Source organism: Triticum urartu, chromosome 1, assembly GCF_003073215.2.
Source record: "Triticum urartu cultivar G1812 chromosome 1, Tu2.1, whole genome shotgun sequence".
NCBI classification, from domain to species: Eukaryota; Viridiplantae; Streptophyta; class Magnoliopsida; order Poales; family Poaceae; genus Triticum; species Triticum urartu.
Window position 1 is genome coordinate 45,636,900 of NC_053022.1, and position 8,548 is coordinate 45,645,447.

Here is an 8,548-nt window from a genome sequence, read left to right on the forward strand (position 1 = left end):
TCCCATAATAGTTTGCCTTTTTGTGTCAAGCGATAATTCCTAAAGTTTTCATGTTAATCCAATGTGTCTCCCATTATAGGGAATCAATGTGCCAGAAAAAAAGTCTTGATAACCCACAAGTATAGGGAATCAATTATAGCCGTTCTCGATAAGTAAGAGTGTCGAACCCAACGAGGATCTAAAGGTAGAACTTTTATTCCCTCAAGTTCTATCAACCACCGATACAACTCTATGCACGCTTAATGTTTGCTTTACCTAGAACAATTAAGAAACTAGAAGTACTTTGTAGGTGTAAAGGGATAGATTTGCAAGATAATAAAGAACACGTAAATAAAAGCTAGGGGTTGTTTAGATAAAGAAACAACTAAGTTAGTTTTAGTAGAAAGCTTTTTGTCACAAGAAAGTTATTTATCCCTAGGCAATCGATAACTAGGTCGGTAATCATTATTGCAATTTTATATGAGGGAGAGGCATAAGCTAACATACTTTCTCTACTTGGATCATATGCACTTATGATTGGAACTCTAGCAAGCATCCGCAACTACTAAAGATCATTAAGGTAAAACCCAATCATCTTATATCTTATATTTACTAATTAGAAGCACCATACGAGGCTCCATCTTAATCCTAGAGTAACAACAATAATAACCGTAGGATTGTTTAATATACGACTAGGATTAAAATAAATCTAGACATTTCACTTAAGAGTCCCATAAGGTCACGCTACGGAAACGTGTCTATGGTAAGTCAAAAGAAAATAAGTAGCGTGTCCTAGACATGTTACGGCCAGCCTCTAAGGAAAAGTAATAATAAAAGTACCCATTACAAACATGTTTCCATGATCTATACGGACCTGATGCACTAATTTGTTTAAATGTGTGTGATGTATTACTGATACGTCTCCAATGTATCTATAATTTTTTATTGTTCCATGCTATTATATTATCAATCGTGGATGTTTTATATGCACTAGATGACTCGTTGCGCCAATGGCGCAAAGGCCGGCAGCAAGCCAAGTATTGTAAGAGTGGTGATAGGAAAACTCAGACACAGATTGAAATAATGAGTACTTTGCGCCGATGGCGCAAAGGGCGAGAGCAACCTAGCATTGAAAACCATGAACGTAAGAATATTTAGACACTGATTGGAAGATAAGGAAATAGATACTAATAAGGTATAATGTTGATACACAACGTTACAATTTATGGTAGCTTATTTACATTGTTTTTAGTAAGCAAGCTACATAAGTAGAGATGCATCATATAGATAGGTCTGGTCATCTCTCTTACGATGAGTGATATACGCAGTGATGAACATCAGGTAGAATCATCATTGCATGTGTCATCGGTATCGAAAATGACTTCAATGTCTAAGCAACTTTTCATGGTGGGTGTGTTCGGTGGGCTACCAATGCCAAAAGCAGAAATGCCTTCCATATCATCATCCAGTCCCCAATAATACCCTTTTTTATAGAATGTCGTTTGATTGTAATCGTATCGTTGAGGAGCTCTGCAACATATCTTATTTGCGATAGAGTATGGTTAAAATCGATGTCTTCGGGTGTTGATCCTGTTATGAAGTTGGTATCTCTTAATTATATGGTAAAGTTCTTTCACTGTCATGCGATCCCCGCCCGGAATACTGCACCAACTGCTGCTTAGATAATCCATTATTACTTATTTTCTTTAAGCTCCTGTTTTAGAGAATTTTTTTTGTTGAACCAGCTGGAACTTATCATAGTTGAAGTCTTGCACCACTTTGTTGTAAGAGACTTCCATAAACCTAATAGCTTCATTTTCCAGCCGATCTTCAGCTTCTTCGAGAGTTTCATAGACATAGATGGATATTGATTTCCTTGAAAGTTCATTGCTTAGTTGGTGCTTAGATGGACATAACTGAATGGTTGTGTCGACACCAACATTCCTTTACTTTTTGTGTTGAGTACACTATGATTTGGAAGGCCAATCTGTTGCATCATAGCATCCAAAAGCATTTTTGTTGGGATCCTAACTTGTTCCAACACTTTTGACCCGTTGCACAGCTGACGCAAAAAACAAGAGCGAACCAAGCATTCAAACCATGCAAATAAGAGTGGTTTAGAGATTGATAATAAAATCCTTAAAGCATAAAGAAATAGATTCTTAGGTATAATTTTTATAGAGAACGCTATATATTACTCTCTCTGTTCCTAAATATAAGATGTTTTGACAGTTCAAATGACCACATCGACTAAGTAGCTCTTCAGGGTAGGTGTGTCCAGTGGGCTGTCATTGGCGAACACACGAATCCATATGACCGAACTCGTTGTCTAAGCTCTCAAAATGTCTTTGGATTGTAAAGTGTATCGTCAAGGTGCTCTACAATATATCTTACTTACGTCGCCTTCAGTTGATTCCAAAATGAAACTGGTATAGATTGTACTGAAAAGCATTAAAAAGAGTTGAATATATTAGCATCAAAGTAAGTTAATATGTAGCAAGCATAAAAGTCTTCTCACTGATTATCTTTAACCATCATGTAACACAATCACCTAAATCACTAAACTCCCTGGGGTTAAAACTCCTGGGAACGACTATTTCTGACATCAGTTTTGACACTTTCCTCTCATGTTTTTTTAAAAGAACTCGTCCCTCCCAAGTGCGACGGCCCTTTTTTTGAATAGTTCGAATTGCTTACCACAATATTCACGTGGTTCGATGGCCCGTTTTGTTGGAGTGTGAAGTTTGTGTGCTCGGGCACCATGGTGCCCTTAAAAAAATGCAAAACCCATATTTAAAAGTAAAAAAATCGAAAATAATTCTGTTGAAACTTCCATGTATTCACTATGGATCCATGGAATTTTGTTTCGAAAAGAAATGTAATTTGAAAGCTATGCAAAAAAACAAAATTCCGGCCAAAAAAAATTCCGCCCATTTGAAAATACATATTTTTCTTTTTTTACACTACATGGGAAAGCAAAATGTTACAATTTTTTGCACATATATAGTATATATGTGTGTGTGCGTGTTTACAAAAGGTTTCAAATTTTTTTGAGCTGTAAAAAATGATTTTTTTAGCAGGCACCATGTTGCCCGTGCACATCTGGCAATATTGGGTTTGTTGGGAGTGCGGAGGAATGGCGCTCGGGCGCGTTTAGTGGTTGTGGTTAAATGGACAGTTGTAAATTCAGGTGCAATAAATGCCCTGCATGTTCATTTGTCTAACAGATTTAAGATTAATTAAGAAAGGATGATTTCAAATCCCAATTTGCAAATTGTTTCTTTTCATGTTAGCGGTGCAAAAAAAGGCCTACCCTAGCAGATTTGGGACGATAACATTTCATAATTTGCAAAATAAGAAATCTTCATGTTCGTTGTGCAAATGATGATTACATTTAAATATTTACAAATTAGGATTTGTTCATGTTCACCATGCAAAAAATGCGACTACATTTTACAATTTGAAAATTGGGATTTGTTCATGTTGGCCATGCAAAAAAATGCCCTAGCACATCGTAAGTTTTCTAGTAGGTTCGGATTAATTAGACCTAATACAAAAATCAAATACGGGATGCATTGGAGAGGCTGACGTGGGCTGTCGACGGAACGAAGCCATGAGTACGAAGAGCCGAAGCAAGGCAAGCATGCCAGGCACGAGGCGCCTGTTTCAGTCCATATAGAGCCTTCGTCAGACGACAGAGATGATGAGGCTGAGCGTGATCAACAAACCCTGGTGGCTGCCGCATGTAAACCTCCTCTTCAAGCAATCCATGGAGAAAAGCATTCTGAACATCAAGCTGTCGAAGAGACCAACCACGAGATAATGCAAGAGACAGGAGAAGCCGAATAGTAGTAGGCTTAACAACTGGGCTGAATGTATCCTCATAGTCCAGACCCTGACACTGTTTAAACCCTCTAGCCACAAGACGTGCCTTGTAGCACTCAATAGATCCGTCCGCATGTCTCTTGACTTTAAAAACCCACTTCGAATCAATGATGTTGACACGAGGCGGAGGAGGAATCAGTGTCCATGTCTCATTATGCATAAGAGTGTGGTACTCTTGCTCCATAGCAGCCCGCCAGTGAGGAATACTCATAGCGGCCTCATAGTTGCGTGGTTCATCATTGGGATCTGCAACAGAATGAGCAAGACAGGCAGCCAAATATGTGTCAGTACCATCATGATGCTGCTTGGGTTGAACAATACCGCTGCGGCTGCGAGTATGCGGACGTTGCAGGGCAACGAGAACAGGAGCCGGCGGCGCCAATACTGGAGATGACGACGGTAGGTCGGGCGACGGGGGCCCAGACAAAGACCCAGGCGAGGTGATGGTAGGCCCGGCTAACCCAGGTGAGAGGTGCGGCAGGGACATACGACCAGGCGACGGCGGCAAGGACGGAGGCGAGGCCGGGCATGGAGACGGTGGCAAGGACCGCTCGAGCCGCCCAGGTGAGACCGTCGGAGACGGGGGCCGCGCCTCGGCTGGTGTGGCGGGCCGCGCCTCGGCTGATGTGGGCGGCACCTCGGCTGACACCGACCCAGGTACGGAGGCCAGCGCCGGTCCAGTGGCATGAGCGGGCATGGCTCCAGAGACGGGGTCGACGACGGGAGTTTGTGCAGGCACGTGCACCGACCGATCAACATGCGTCACAGGAGTTACATCCGGAAGTAGTTCCAGGCGAGCACCACGTCCAATACCTGCACCATGATTAGATAACAACACAGGCGAATATGCAACATCTTCAAATTGGCCAAGCATAATAGGAGATGGATGCATAGATGGAGGTGTGGCGGGTTGCTGCGGCATGGCGGGAAAAGGAAAAATGTTCTTATCAAAGACAACATCACGGGATATGTAGACACAATTTGTTGGCACATGAAGGCACTTGTAGCCTTTGTGAAGAGAACTATAACCCAGAAACACACATTTCTTAGACCGAAACTCAAGCTTTCTATGATTATATGGACGAAGATGGGGCCAGCAGGCACACCCGAACACCTTAAAGAAGGTATAGTCAGGAGTTTCATGGAGAAGGAGCTCAATAGGAGTTTTCATATTAAGGACACGCGTAGGTAGTCGGTTAATAAGAAAACATGTTGTAGCAAAAGCGTCGCTCCAAAAACGAAAGGGTACAGAAGCGTGAGCCAGGAGTGTGAGTCCGGTCTCAACGACATGTCGATGCTTGCGCTCTACAGCGTCGTTCTGCTGATGTGTATGAGGACATGATAAACGATGAGAGATCCCAAGCTTATTAAAGAAAGTGTTGAGGTTTCGATATTCGCCCCCCCCCCCCCCCCCCCCCCGCAATCGGACTGAACATGGATAATTTTATGCTTGAGAAGACGTTCTACATGCACTTGAAACTGAATGAAGATATCAAACACATCAGCTTTGCGCTTAAGAAGATAAAGCCAGGTAAAGCGACTATAGGCATCAATAAAGCTAACATAATAGTTGTGACCACTCACAGACGTTTGGGCAGGACCCCATACATCAGAAAACACAAGTTCAAGAGGACTCGTTACTTGACGAGTAGAAGAAATAAATGGTACCTGATGACTCTTGCCTTATTGACAGGCATCACACACGGATATCTCCTTATTGCTAGACTCGATAGGCAGCTCATGGCGGTGAAGTATATGGCGAACTACGGGAGTGGCAGGGTGACCAAGGCGAGAGTGCCACTGGGACGGTGACACACGAACACCACTGAAGACGCGCAGGGCGGATGGATCCTCCAAGCGGTATAGGCCATGGCTGAGGCGACCACTAAGCAGAATTTCCTGAGTGGCTCGGTCCTTAACAAAAAGATCAAACGAATGAAATTCATATAAGACATTGTTATCAAGAGTGAGCTTGGGAACAGATAACAGATTAAGAGTCACCGAGGGGACCCGTAAAATATTACGAAGATGAAGCTGCCTAGACGGATGACTAGTTAAGAGAGATGCTTGACCAACGTGAGAGATGGGCATACCTACACCGTTGGCGGTGTGAACCTTGTCGTGACCGGAGTATGGCTGGTGGGTGGACAACTTGGCGAGCTCGTTCGTCATATGATTTGTGGCACCAGTGTCCATATACCACGCAGGATCAATTGGGTATGATGGTGTAAAGTCGTGTTCAGCGCGTGTATCCTTGCCCTTGGCGGCAACATGAGCAGCAGGACGGCCAAGATCCGCCATAGCAAATTGACGCTCATTACCTTTTCCATCATTGCCAATACCCAGGAAGCTCCGCTGAAAACGCTTGTGGCACTTGGAGGCGAGATGCCTCTCACGCCCGCAGAGCTGGCACCGCACGGGGCCGCCACCCGAGGATGGCGCAGGGGGGTTGGCGACCCGGGCAGGCGACGAAGGCGCAGGGGGCGCTGGCCATGCGACACCCAAAAGGCCGCTGGCTGGTCGGCGATGGTGGTAACGGAGCGGCGAGCTTCGATGCGTTGCTCGGTGAAGAGCAAACGAGAGAAGAGCTCGTGCGGAGGAAGCGGAGGCTTGGCGTTATGGACGGCCTCGGCAAGGTTGTCGTAGTCGGCATCGAGACCCTTAATAACGTAGCCGGCGAACTCCTCATCACTCAGCGGTCGACCGATAGAGGTCAATGTATCCGCCAAGACCTTGATTTTGTTGAACTACATTGTGGCAGATGAGTCCAGTTTCTTGATATCATCAAACTTGCTGCGAAGAGCCATGGAGTGGGCGGTGGAGGTCTGTGCAAACGCATGCTCCAAAGTTGTCCACGCATCCAAGGAAGAGGCAGCAAAGAGGCAAAGACCAGCAACCCCGTCGCCGAGGGAACCCTGGATGGCGGAGAGGATCGCTTGGTCTTGCTGCACCCGCACACGGTGCGCCGGGTTGATGGCCGGGCCATGGACGGTAGGAATAACCTGCGGCGGACACGGCAGGGAGCCATCAACGTAGCCATGAGCAGCGGTAGAACCTTGGCACGCCAAAACAAATAGTTGTCCGGCGTGAGGCGAGTCGTGATGAGATTGTCGAAGTGGAACGGGCCAGAGATCATGGCGGCGTTGGTGGTAGCAACAACGGGAGCCGCAGGGGCTTTGGGTGCCACACCCGCGGGCTGATCATGGGAGGCCCCCGAGGCCGCCAACATGATGGCGAGTGTCGGGGACGAGCCAGCAGTGGCCGCAGGTGGCGCCAGCATCGCGGCGGTGGAGAACGCCATCGTCGACGGCGTGGGAGACGGCGGGATCGGAGCCGAGAACAACGAACCAATGGCGGTGGTGCCGAAGACTTGGGGCCGTGGCGTCGCACCAGCATGGGCGGGAAGGTTTAGAAGGGCGGCCAGCGTCGCGGGGATGGCCCCGGAGCTGGCGGAACCGGAGGTGGAAGCGGTCATGGTAGCTGCGGCGGCGGCGGCCCTAGGGTTTGGGGCACGGCAGCGGCGGCGGCTGAGGTGGAGTTGTCGTAGGTCCTAGGTTTAGGCTGATACCATGTTAAACGTAGGATTTGTGGGAACTGGCTCAACCCTCCAGGGGTGGCCTATCACATATATTTATAAGGTTACACAATACACAGATTACACAGTTGGGCTACGTTACAAAGTCTAACAGCCAGCGACTGAGGATGCCTCTCACGAGCATGCCCGTGGTTGCCCACATCCTAGCAGTGTGTGGGAGCCGGTGTCTTTGGGCAGAGGTGAGTCTCCTTGCCGGCGACCTCACGGTCTTGTCGGCGACTCCACCGTCACTAGTATATCTGGAGGTATGGTAGCTTCTGCACCCCCTGTCTTCTTTGATAGTGATTTTTTTGTTGCTATTGTTGCAGAAAACAGCCAAAACATGCTTGAGATTTCAGTAAAACAGATTTTGTTTTACTATGTTTGCTCTAAAAAATTGTTCTGACCATTTCAGTGGGGATCTTCATTGCTTCTTCAGGCTGGGGAGGCTGCTCTACGCCGGGTCTTTTTCTGCTTCCTCTGTCGTGTCTTTTGGGGGCAGCACAGTATGGCATTTATTTTCTTCTATGAGGATCTATCTTGTTTCTTATCCAGTTTGCGTGGTGATGATGTGGCGTTGGATTGTCGGTGGTGATGTTTCTGTTAGTAGGTTGTGGTGGTGTCTTTCGATTCCGTCAAAAGGTTTTAGTGGTGATATTGTTTTTGCTGTTTGTCATTTTGGTGAGTATGGTCTGGTTGTGAGTTGCAGGCCACCGTCTCGGTCAGAGGAAGGGCACGTTCTCGATCTGGTCGAACCTGGTGTGCACGGCAAGGCAGCTCTATATGGAGGGAGAGGCAATTTTGGGACGACTTCTTGATGAGTAGAATTTACTAAGCAATTAGATCAAATACATATATATTTAATGCAACGCTCTGTTCCGTATCTGAATGCTCAAGTTGGAAAGTTGTGTCAGCTTGACAATTGTCAAATCCCTGCTGGAAAAGTACCACATTGATTTGAAGCTAATTGGCCACCTTGCGGTTGGTAGCAAGACAGTGATAGACAAAAGTAAATCCATCAAAACGTGGCTGATGCAATTTTTTGAGGTAAATCATGGAATAGCATCCCACATATATTCACCCTCTAAACCTTGATCTTGATGAATTCAT